The sequence below is a fragment of the Pinus tabuliformis genome, chromosome 4_1 (assembly GCF_031772625.1).
Source record: "Pinus tabuliformis cultivar Carrire ecotype Pingquan chromosome 4_1, CPIR1, whole genome shotgun sequence".
NCBI lineage: Eukaryota > Viridiplantae > Streptophyta > Pinopsida > Pinales > Pinaceae > Pinus > Pinus tabuliformis.
The window spans coordinates 670,693,186-670,705,350 of NC_142303.1; positions in this window are offsets into that span (position 1 = coordinate 670,693,186).

The window sequence follows — 12,165 nt, forward strand, 5'->3', positions numbered from 1 at the left end:
GCCTATAATACTTTCCTGAGGCAGCAAAATGGCCTAGACTTGTGGGTAAGGGCTGAGCCTAGGGACCCAGTACAGTTGTGGAAAGCATATAGAAACCTCATGAGAACTCCGGGTGTCATTTAAACGTTAGGACCCATGGACAAGGCACTCATTCGACAAAGTTTAGAATATTTTCTTTCTATCAAAGACCTCGCCATTGATGCAGCCAAATTTCAGTACCAAATCTCTAATCCAAACATCCAGCTCAGGGAGCCATTTAAGTATGAGAATTTTCAATTAGCTGCCAACCGTTTGAACCTCTATGGCGAAGGCATTTTGAGGGCAGGGCCATCCTGGTTAGGATATAGATTCCACAGTCCAATTATCTGGCACCCTGCACCAGGATATCAAGCCCTATATGAGATGCCTGAGGGTCAAACAGGCTAGTTCTTTGGCTACCTAGTCACTCACCACGGCTGTAGGCCTCCGCATGAGATTCCTTCTCCAGCCTATTCTCTCACTGCTTTGCATGTCAACTACAACGTTTTCATGAGGGCATGAAACATGGTAAGCAGGGGGGTGTGTGGAGTACTAAAAAGGTATGTTTTTTATGATCATTTCAATTGCTTTTCAGTGGAACTTGTGATCCTTTTTGCATCATGAACGTGGAAAACAATAAAGAATTATAACAAAACATGTGGGATTAGTATGCAAGACTTAACCGCTGATAGTTGTCATTCTCCTGTGCAGGAAGGGGTGAAAACGAGGAGCTATTGTTCCAAAGAAAAAGATAAGAATAGGGTAACTGTTGTCCCTTTGACGAAGGACCGAGTGCAAACAAGGCTAAGCAGGTTGAAGCAAATCAGTCCAGAGAAGGAGGAGAAGACACTAGCTCGGCAGAGGAGAAAAGAAGTGATTAAGGATTAATAGTTTGGCGAATCCCTCAGTATCTTTGATCCTGAGGGATCGCTGCTTTATTTATCTTATTACTTAGACATCTCCGCTGTCACCCTTATATAAAGGGACGACACTGTTAGCTTTGGGGGATTATGCTTTTATGTAACTTTCTGTTAAAGATCAAACTTTGATCATCGAGTCTCGTTGAAACTGGTTCATTGTACTTTTGTTTTATGCATTAATATAAACCTGGTGATTATCTTATTTCTGCGTCTGGATTAACTTAAAGCGGTGTATCCTCGGAGGCTAAGGGCCCGACTCAGAGGACACTTGCTTCTGTATCACTACGATTTGATTTCTGCGTGGTTTTCTTATCGTCATTATTTGGTAATTTGATATGCTTTATAAGTTGCCATCGTATGCTCTGTTAAGATTCATTCATTAAGGTTTTTTTACAGACAGAACTATTGTATTGACTCTGCATTATATTACTAATCCTTTTAGAGTTGATTGAATATTACTAGTCTTGACCGAACATTGTTACTATTTTGTTACAGAGCTCTTATGTTGTATATTCGTGTTATGGAATTTATCTGAAGGTTGTGTTCTTTACGATTCAGGAGTGATGTTGTTCCATTTTGAAACACAGTTGTATTCCTGTTGATGAAGATTAATGCTAGATCAGATTACTCCCCAAGCATGTTGTGCGTGTGTATGATTTCCAAACGTTGTTCCATAACTTATTAGTAATTAATGTTGTTCCATTAGTGTGTGCTGCTTGATTTACCTGAGGAATGAAAGATTGTTGTTTGATTACAAGGAGTGCATTTGAGTTAGTAGAATAAAGCTTGATTACTGCTCGCGAGACTTAGTTGTTCGATTGCTGTTCCATTTCAAAATTGTTGTTCCATTTTAGCATTGTTGTTCCATTCTAAATTTGTTGTTCCATTCCAGATTTGTTGTTCAATTTCTTATTTGATGTTCCATTTTTCTACCTGCCATTTCATTTACTCGCATTTGTTGTTTTGGTGTGAGATACGATTTGTGGCTGTAGTGAGCCTTGACATTTACTGTCTAGCTCCAAGACCCGTGGTCCATGCTCTAATTTCCTTTCCATCAGTTTCCAAAGGGATGGGCTATCGCTGCCGAACCCTTGACTGATAAGTTGCCTAGCTTTAGAGTGTGTGATTTATTCATTTGAAGTAACTTAGTTATAGACAAGCATCCGTTTACTCTTGTATTTTTGTTGAACGTTGTACTACTAGCATTACTCTGACAAATTCTAGCCTCAAACTCAGTCACTCTTTGAAATAACAAAATGCTCCCGGATTGACATATTAATGTGGTAATTAGAGGTGAAAGAGACCCTTTTTATAGCTCTACACTTATGAAATATGTCCTACCAAGGATCTAAGCCATATCCCGAGCATATCAATATCAGAGTTACCAAATTATAATAGCCTCTAGTCAATGTATCTTGTCAAATTCTACTACTTTCTCCCTCTGAAGTCAATATTCCTTTACATGTTTTGTATTCATATTGCAACAAGGTTTTGCTTCAGCTTTCAAGCATCAATGTGGTCCTAGAATGAACTCACTAGCTGAAATATTTAATATAATATTCATTAGGGTGCTTACAGCTCCCATTTTCCATCATGCTCATCATTATCAAGGAGTCATCATGAAGCACAGGTCTTGATTTACTTTGTTATTCCATCCTTCTCATATTGCTTCTAGAATTTTGACAACCTTCATTATGTGCCTACAATTATCACCAGCAAGAACAACCAAGAAAAGTATACAAATACAAGCGCATGATATCAATCATGTCAATCTAGGGTTTCCATGATTACTCAAAAATGTAATACTAGGGTTCTAGTTACAAACCCTAGATATTCCTTAACCTAACCCTTATTAGGGTTCTTACTTTCAGTGGAAACATTCATCCCTAGGTTTTATCCAATTCAACCCTTGTTAGGGTTTTAACACATACCATAGATTATCCTTTCAAAATTAGGGTTCAAATATCATTTATCCCTGTGAACCCTCGATTACATTTCCCAAGAGCCAGGGTTTCCTTCGAGGAAACAATAAGTTTAGAGTTTTCGCTCCTAGGGTTAATTCAATCTAAACTAGGGTTTAGAAGCCTTATATACCAAGAGTCTTCAAAACTTCACAATTCTGCAAGGACTACAAGCCCTACATTCTTAACATTTTCATAAATACGCAAGGGAACAACTGCAAAACCCCATAACTTATTTTATGCAAACCATAATCTTGACCCATAACATGAAATGCACATAAGATTGTACATACCTTTTACCATGCCTTACCTGGTTTTAATTATTTCCTTTTCTTTTATGAACTCAATTGTTTGTCCTTCAGAGATAGAGATGTACTTCCTTTTAGTCTTTAGTATTAAATGGATCAGCACATATATCTTACTAATAGCAAGATCACTATTACAATCGGTCATCAAATTCATTGTTATGCAAATAGGTTATTGCCATAATTCCAAGTTACTATTACTGTCATTGTCATATATAAGATTACTGCAAAGAATAATTGTCATGTTGATATTTGATCTATGTTAGAGTCATCATCATATCAGAAGATGATTTTCATAGAGTATTGAGCAACACGTCATCACAAGGAAATGCAATCACAATGTAGTGAGTCCATTGTCATATAGAGAACCTCAATAGTAAGCCAAATATAGAGTGTATGTGTATATAAAGGAGACACTGCAGAGACCGAGCTATTAAGCCACATATATAAATCAAGGAAATATGACCTCAGAGACATGGGCTAAATATCATGTGTGTGTGTGTGTGTCATCATAGTGACTATATTCGATCTACAAGATTGGTCACAAATCGAGCCACAAAAGCATATAGGTGAGCCATAAAATCGAGCGATGTCATTAAGAGCGACAGAGTAGCGATGCCATTATGAGCAGACCGTTGTAGCGATGCGAGAGAAGGATATGTGATCCATGGTGTAATTTCATTGTTTTTTTTGTAATATTTTAAAACTTTGATGCAAGCCCTATAGCGAGCTAATGAATGAGCCACAAATTCAAGTCCTTATGATTTACTTTAATCATTTCACAAAGAAGTAACGTGATCCTCTCTGGACCACTGTGTATAAAAGAGAATCAATGTGATTTGTGTCATTGTGTCAAACAATGCTACTGTGTAGTCAAGTGATGGCATGATATGATCAAATAGTGTAGTCAAACAATGTGATGCCACTGTGGCAATCTCAAAATATAAAGTGATTCCATATAATGATGCGCATTTAGAGATCATTGTTTCATGCCACAGAGGATGATAAGATAACCACTGTAATTATTTGTGAGCGGGCCAAGGTATATAGGCCACAGGTGCAAGTACGGGCCACATAAACTATGTATACGAATGAGTTATGTGCAAATTACTATGTCTAATAAAATGTGAGATTGTCCACGATACCACAAAGCTGGATAATTAGTAATTCATAGCATCAATGCGAGACCTTACCATAGATCGATAGAGAAATCATTCCATATAGTTACAGTGATTAAGAACCAAAAATAGGGTGAGATTCACAAAGAATATGAACTTGCCACAATGAGCAAATTATAGAACAAAGTATGTGAGTTTCATATGCTAGTTACCGTGCAATAAATTTTGAAGACCTTCCTCACAGAGAAACGAGCTACTGTGAATACAAGAATCCATTATTTTGTAAAGAACGAGTCACAACGCATAATATGAGCCATCACAATACGAGTGAGACTAGTAATTACCATGAGTCATTACAGTGATGAAAAAAAATAGGTACAAGTCATCATATCCTATGATCGAACCACTGAACTGCAGAGATATAGTATTAACATTGTCACTAGCAAGGTTTACTATAATGTCATTTCCCAATAGTTATTCATTGAAGAGTTATGCCTAGAATCTCGCTTAACCTATAGGGATAGAAGTTAATAACTACAAGAATTCATCTAATACCAACACGAATGTACCAAACTTTGATCAAATGCTAACAAAGTGATCTTCAGGCCGCCTTTTTCCAAACCAAGCCTCTGATACCATGTTGAGAAATCGATGGGCTTCTAGATTAGGGGGATTTGTCTTTCATTGATAATTTCTTGTGATATTTGTTAGCCATTTTTATTATGGTGTGTTATGTTTTTTTCATCAAACAATTATCTATAATATACATCATGAAGATCACAAAAGAAAAAGGACATGAGATATAGACTACAAGCTAGGGAAAAACCCCATCGCAAGGGTAAAATCCATAAAAGAAGTTCTCTTCTTATAGAATCACATCAAAGTGAGATATCCAAGACCAAAAACAAACCAATACTTTCACAAGCACCAAGTTAGCCCTCCATTTAAATGCCATGATTATGTTCACTTAGAAAAATATTCTTCCACATAGGTATAGCCTCATCTTATTTAGGAAATTTTCTTCATACATCAAGATTAGCTTCAGAAAAAGGTTCTCATATATTTCCTCAGAAAATTCACCTTCGTAGTCCCACAATTTCACATGTCTTTCCTTAGAATATCCATGAAAAACTTGTGTCAAAATGGAGGAGTGTGCTTGCCAATATATAGTGATTCATTTATCTAAAAATTTGTGTCCTTTAGGCAAGATGACTTGATCATCTAGAGGGTTAACTTGGTCTTGTGGGTACAATTTGACTTTTTCCACAAAAATAAAATATTTCTTTTTCTTTACAAATAGTCCAAATGGGATTTTGACTCATAACCATTTTCCTTATTGACTCAATAAACCTAGGGGTATGAAATGCATGCTAAGTCTAAAATTAAACTAACAATTTTTCATTTTCTCCTTTTTTATTTTTATATAAAATATACAATGACATAAATAATTATGAATAATGAACCTAGTTACATTTTCCAGCAAGGATATTATAGTAGAATGAAGAGATAAGGTAGGAATCCCTCCTCCCTCCATATAATGTTTAGAAATGTGGATTCACATGCTCTAGCACCTGCTAAAACAAGGATTCACATGCTCTAGCACCAATGGATAACCTCCCAACCCCCCAACCCCACACACACATGCACACAAAATTAGAGATGTGGAGTTGGATATGGAGAGATTCCTTGTTAAAGGTTTAAACTTATTTATGGATTGCGGTGGATGGAAAGATATTTGCCTCTATGAATCTTAAAAAAGAGAGGAATATAATGTTCTTCTAGATGTCTACTTTCCTATCTATTCAAGAGTTGACCAGATGTTTGTTTCTAAACTACTCTAACACCCACCAAATTTAAATAATCACCTTTGAATATTTAAGGAAATTAAATTTCACTTCCACTTGACTTGCAATTCATGTTATTGTTTTGGTAGACCTTATAGCCATAACTTAGCCATTAACATCACTTTACATAAGTATGGGTGTGTTATAGTAGCTACAACAACCCCCTATTTTTCCTTAGTATTTCCAACACTTAGAATAAAATAATGGTCCCCCATCAACATCAAGGCTTCTTCTCCCCCCCCTTAACTCCTCCTTCTCTTGATTTTTGAACTCCATTAACCTTTTTCTTCTCTTTCAATCACTTAGAAAAATTTTAAATAGGTCTTTGAGAAGTTCCCATGTAGTGCGATATAACATTGAGAATTTCCCTTCTTGTGCAATAAAATTATCAAAGTTCCTTTCCTGTGCGATATATTGTTCAAAAGTTCCCTTTCATTTCAATACAACAATGGGGACTCCCTTGACCCAGTGATGCACCAAGCCCTGACTTTCCCATTGCATGTCTTATGGTGAAGTTGATTATCTCAACAATAAGTATCTTTATGAAATCCATCATATTAGCAACATATTGTTGGAAGTTAGAACTTCCAACTACATATTTCCAATATATCAAACTCCTATTTCAAAAATCCGTTCACTAGGATAACAAATTCCTGCACAATACATCCCTTACACATTGACTATTCTTTGGAGTGTCGATGTAACAACCATTGGTTGATTTTACATGTAAATAAAAATAATACCAAGGTTATGGGACACGTATTCCAAGCTAAATGTTTGGAAAAACACTTTAGTGGGCATCACTTCTGATTAATTGATGGCTATGGAAATTATCAAAGGCATTGGCAAAGGTAAGAGGCATTAATTGGCATTTAATTATGAAAATAAAGGTAAATAGGAGAAGATGAAGGTAAAGAGACATAGATTTGCATGCAAGGGAAATTAGAGGAAAAATGAAGGAAAATGAAGAAAATAGAGGCATCAATGATAAAAAGGCTTCAGAGGATCAGTTCAAAACTTTTTTTGGTTTAGTTTTTGTGAGCTCAATTTTGTCTCTCTCATACTCTTGCATACTTAGAGAAATATTAGAGAATTCTTGGAGAACTTGGGCATTCACTCGGATTGGAGAAAAAGGGAAAAGGAAAGTAGGAAAATGCAAGGGAACATGCAGATAAACAACTACAATTGGATTCTTTTGTAGGTAACAGGTTGCATGTGTGATTTCCTTTCTAATTTTTGGATGCATGGTATATACATGTGATTCTCTGGTTATGTATTTGTCATTGGCGTGGAGATTTTCCTAGATTGACAATGGTTTCAACCTTTCCTTGCCATTTCATGGATATACATGGTGTTGTCACGGGGGCTTAACTAAAGGATCAATACCATACCACGTGGGTTCATATTGGGGGATATATATTGAGGAAAAAATGACATAATATATTGGGGGATATATAGGGGGTTAAAGGGTTTTTATATTTTCAGGTATAAAAAATGGAGCTCAAAGTCAATAAAAAGGGGAAAGGGGTATATAAAATGTTAATGAGAAAATGGATACCTACAATATCTAGTGAAAATAGGGGTTTTTTTAAATTGGGAACGTATATTGGGTTTATATTGGTAGGGGGTTAAATAATAAAAATTTTAGAGGTATTTTCTAATATGTAGTCAAATTAGGGGTATTGTTGTTACACTAAAAAATGTCATCATGGCTATTTACAGTTGGTATGGCTCTATCAACAGTCATACTACCCTCTTAAGCAAGTCTTATGCCTCTGCTATTCATGTCAAACTCCAAGAAAGAGAGAAAGTCTTTATAAATATGTTTATCTCTGGGTACGCAGGTTCTCTCAAACCTTGCCTGCGGGTACACACCTATTGTTCATAAGGTCTGCGTCCAAGGACGCTCTGTATCTAAAGGGGCAGGTGCGTCCCTCTGAAAACGTTAAAATGCGCAAGTTTTATCTTCAAAAACTTACTTGTGGTCATTTCTACAGCATTCTAGAAGGTTGTTTGACGTGTATTGAGTGCCTCCAGATGGTTCATGCACTCCTACCAAAGAGGAACTTATCCCATCAATAAGGGAGTGATCCCATCCAAAGAGGGGACTATCCCATTGATGGTGGACCTGATTAACTTCCTCTTGAGCACTATAAATACAGGCTTTGGGCTAGAAGGAGAAAGGTTGAAAGCTATAGATTTCTAAGGGTAAATGCTGCAGGAATTAGGACTCCCATTTAGAAGCTTGTGAGGAGAGATTGCCATCTTTACTTGTTCTATTTGGAAGTGGGTGAGCTTTGTCAAAGTAGAGGAAGACTCTTGTGGACCCTGGAAGGAGCTTGCACAACACCAAGGCTCAGGTTGTAATGGTTCCTTTTGATTACCTTTAATGCAAATTGGTCCATTCTTCTCAATAACTTGTTGTTTATGGGTTATTTCATGTACTCCTTGGTCTATGTGTTGAATATGCTTTGTTTTATGTTATAATCAGGTGCTATTTAATTGTTTGACTGTTGGTGATTGCAGGTTTTGGAGAAAAGGAGGAGCTCATCCAGATCAACAAAGCTTGGACTTCTACAACAGCGTTTGGACAAAGGTAAGAACGAAACACTTGATTTCTCATATCATAATGTATGTTTAGAGAAGGATAGCTCCAGTTTGTTTTGTTTGTCATTAGAATGTCTTAGACTTCTAGGAAGGTCAGTTGTGTCCGCACCCTTGACTGATTCCGTGTGACAAATTGGCGACTCCGCTGGGGATTCCATTGATGAGAAAAGTCTTTTCCTTTGTGTGAACTTTGGTCTGAGAAAATTGGTTTATTTTTCTGGTTTTTGGCTCTGTGACTTTGTTTCTGGGTGGGTTAGCTTAGGGTTAGTTTCATTTTAGTTTTTCTTGAATTTTCCAGTAGGACGCACCCTCTGAGTATTGCACAGTGCATCCCTGGACGCACTGTCGCTGTGTGCACAGTGCGGGCCCGCACCTGTCTTAACGGGTTGCCTGCGTCCCCTGCTAAAATTTGAGAAAATTCCATTTTTTGCATTTTTGCTCTTAGATTTTGCTTTTTCTTAGTTTTTACTGCCCAGATCCACTAGTTACCTACCATAAATCTTCACCTAAGCTTGTTTCATTGGCATTCCTGCTTTAAGCTTTCATCAATTGGGTGTTTTGAGTCTCTTTTTGAGAAATTCTTAATTTGATTTCCTTTGGTCATTACTTGGAGGTTTGGCTCAGTCTTTTCACAATTTTGCATCTTTTTGCTTCTGTTTTTGCAAAAAAAATTCCCCCCTCATTCGCCGGGGGGGGGGCTAAATTGTGTATGAGTATTAATCGCCTTTGAGTGTTTTTATTTTTTGATCTTTGGAACTCTCACCCAATTTTCTCGACTTGCACTTGATTGGTTCTTAGATCACATTAGAATCATCTTGTGTTTGAGAATTCTCTTGCATAGATCACATTTGCATAATTAGAATTCTCATTTTCGGAATATGAATGAAAAATGTGCATAGATTACATTTGCATACTTTTCAAGTGAATTGTGCATAGATTACAATTGCATAGTTTACATTCTGAAAAATCAATTGTAGATTTAGATCAGCTTTCTTTGATTTGAATTTACACAAAAATAAAAATAAAAAAAGGGTTTGGAATTGATTTGCATTAGTTTGTCTTGATGAAATTAGTGCATTAGAGAATTTGTTATATTTTCTCTTAGTGATCAATTTTTTCATTGTTGGAAGTGAATGGAAACTCTCTCCTTACTTTAGTTAGGATTCATCGAATTGAAAAGATTACATTATCATATTCGATTGCATTCGGTTGAGTCGGGTCATCACACCATTGGTTTCGTATCCATTTACCCATTTGAGTAATAACAGCCTCAATAACACAGCGCTTAATTAAAATTCATCTAGTAATTTTTACATTTCTAGGGCTCTGAAACACCAACATAGCTTAGGCTAGTGTCTTGGAGTAGGTGAGTACTTAACTCTCCAAGACAGTAAAACCAAACAAGTAGCTGATCTTGTGATAGAATCAAATCCAATTGTTACATTTACACTCTGGGAAAGCTCCTCTTAAAGGAGAAGCACGAGCTCGTGTCCGAACCAGTGAGGGGATCCATCCTCCCTCGTTGGGAACGACGCCAGACAGTACGTATTACAAATGGTAAACCTCGGATTAACCATTGTCGAGGAGCCAGGGGTCACTTATCGGTAAACCTTGGATTACTATCAAGGAGCCGGTAAGGGGATTGAGCTTGCTACTCTGCCCTTGCGTGCTGTCGGAGTTTAGACTGTATGAGTGTTAATCGCCTTTGAGTGTTTTTATTTTTTGATCTTTGGAACTCTCACCCAATTTTCTCGACTTGCACTTGATTGGTTCTTAGATCACATTAGAATCATCTTGTGTTTGAGAATTCTCTTGCATAGATCACATTTGCATAATTAGAAATCTCATTTTCGGAATATGAATGAAAAATGTGCATAGATTACATTTGCATACTTTTCAAGTGAATTGTGCATAGATTACAATTGCATAGTTTACATTCTGAAAAATCAATTGTAGATTTAGATCAGCTTTCTTTGATTTGAATTTACACAAAAATAAAAATAAAAAAAGGGTTTGGAATTGATTTGCATTAGTTTGTCTTGATGAAATTAGTGCATTAGAGAATTTGTTATATTTTCTCTTAGTGATCAATTTTTTCATTGTTGGAAGTGAATGGAAACTCTCTCCTTACTTTAGTTAGGATTCATCGAATTGAAAAGATTACATTATCATATTCGATTGCATTCGGTTGAGTCGGGTCATCACACCATTGGTTTCGTATCCATTTACCCATTTGAGTAATAACAGCCTCAATAACACAGCGCTTAATTAAAATTCATCTAGTAATTTTTACATTTCTAGGGCTCTGAAACACCAACATAGCTTAGGCTAGTGTCTTGGAGTAGGTGAGTACTTAACTCTCCAAGACAGTAAAACCAAACAAGTAGCTGATCTTGTGATAGAATCAAATCCAATTGTTACATTTACACTCTGGGAAAGCTCCTCTTAAAGGAGAAGCACGAGCTCGTGTCCGAACCAGTGAGGGGATCCATCCTCCCTCGTTGGGAACGACGCCAGACAGTACGTATTACAAACGGTAAACCTCGGATTAACCATTGTCGAGGAGCCAGGGGTCACTTATCGGTAAACCTTGGATTACTGTCAAGGAGCCGGTAAGGGGATTGAGCTTGCTACTCTGCCCTTGCGTGCTGTCGGAGTTTAGACTGTTCCCCCAGGTGTACTTGTTGCCGTTGGTAACCTTAGTGACCATAATCTTTAGGATTCTACCCAAGGTGACGGTGGAGGGAAGATCCCACTGTACCTGGAGCAGACGTCGGTTATACTCACTTGGATTTTCCGAGGGGTTCACTTCACTTCGAGACGGTTAAAGTGGAGGAACTTGTGCCGGTCTATTCATTAAGCAGGTTGCCGGGGTAACTGTTCCACCCACTATTTCTGTACTGGATTCTGCGAGGTTGGGCTTAATCACCAACTAGTGTTTTCGGTCCGGAGAGCTTACTGTTTGTGTGTGGTTTGACTCCTAGATTTGATAGCGCGTGTTAATTTGTTTGTTTTTACTTTTAGAGACCATAGGTGTGAATTGTGAATTTTAATTGTTAGGTGTGAATTGTGAATTGTTAATTTTAGTTTTAAATTGTTAATAAAATTCACTGAAGTTGAATATAATGGCAAATGTTCCGGAATTTATCAACCTAGGAACCCCTCCTAATGAGAATCCTAGTACTTTTCCTTACTTTGGAAATGTTGGTCCACCTTACATGGCTACTTTGTCATTACCTGGATTTACAATAAGTTTACCGATATGGTTATTTTCAACTTCGTTGGCCCAAAATACTCCAATTGTTCCATCTCAACCGGATGCTTCACCTCAACAGAGTTCACCATCTCAACATCACCAACCTTCTGTTGACTTTTTACCTTCTTCGCCTAAT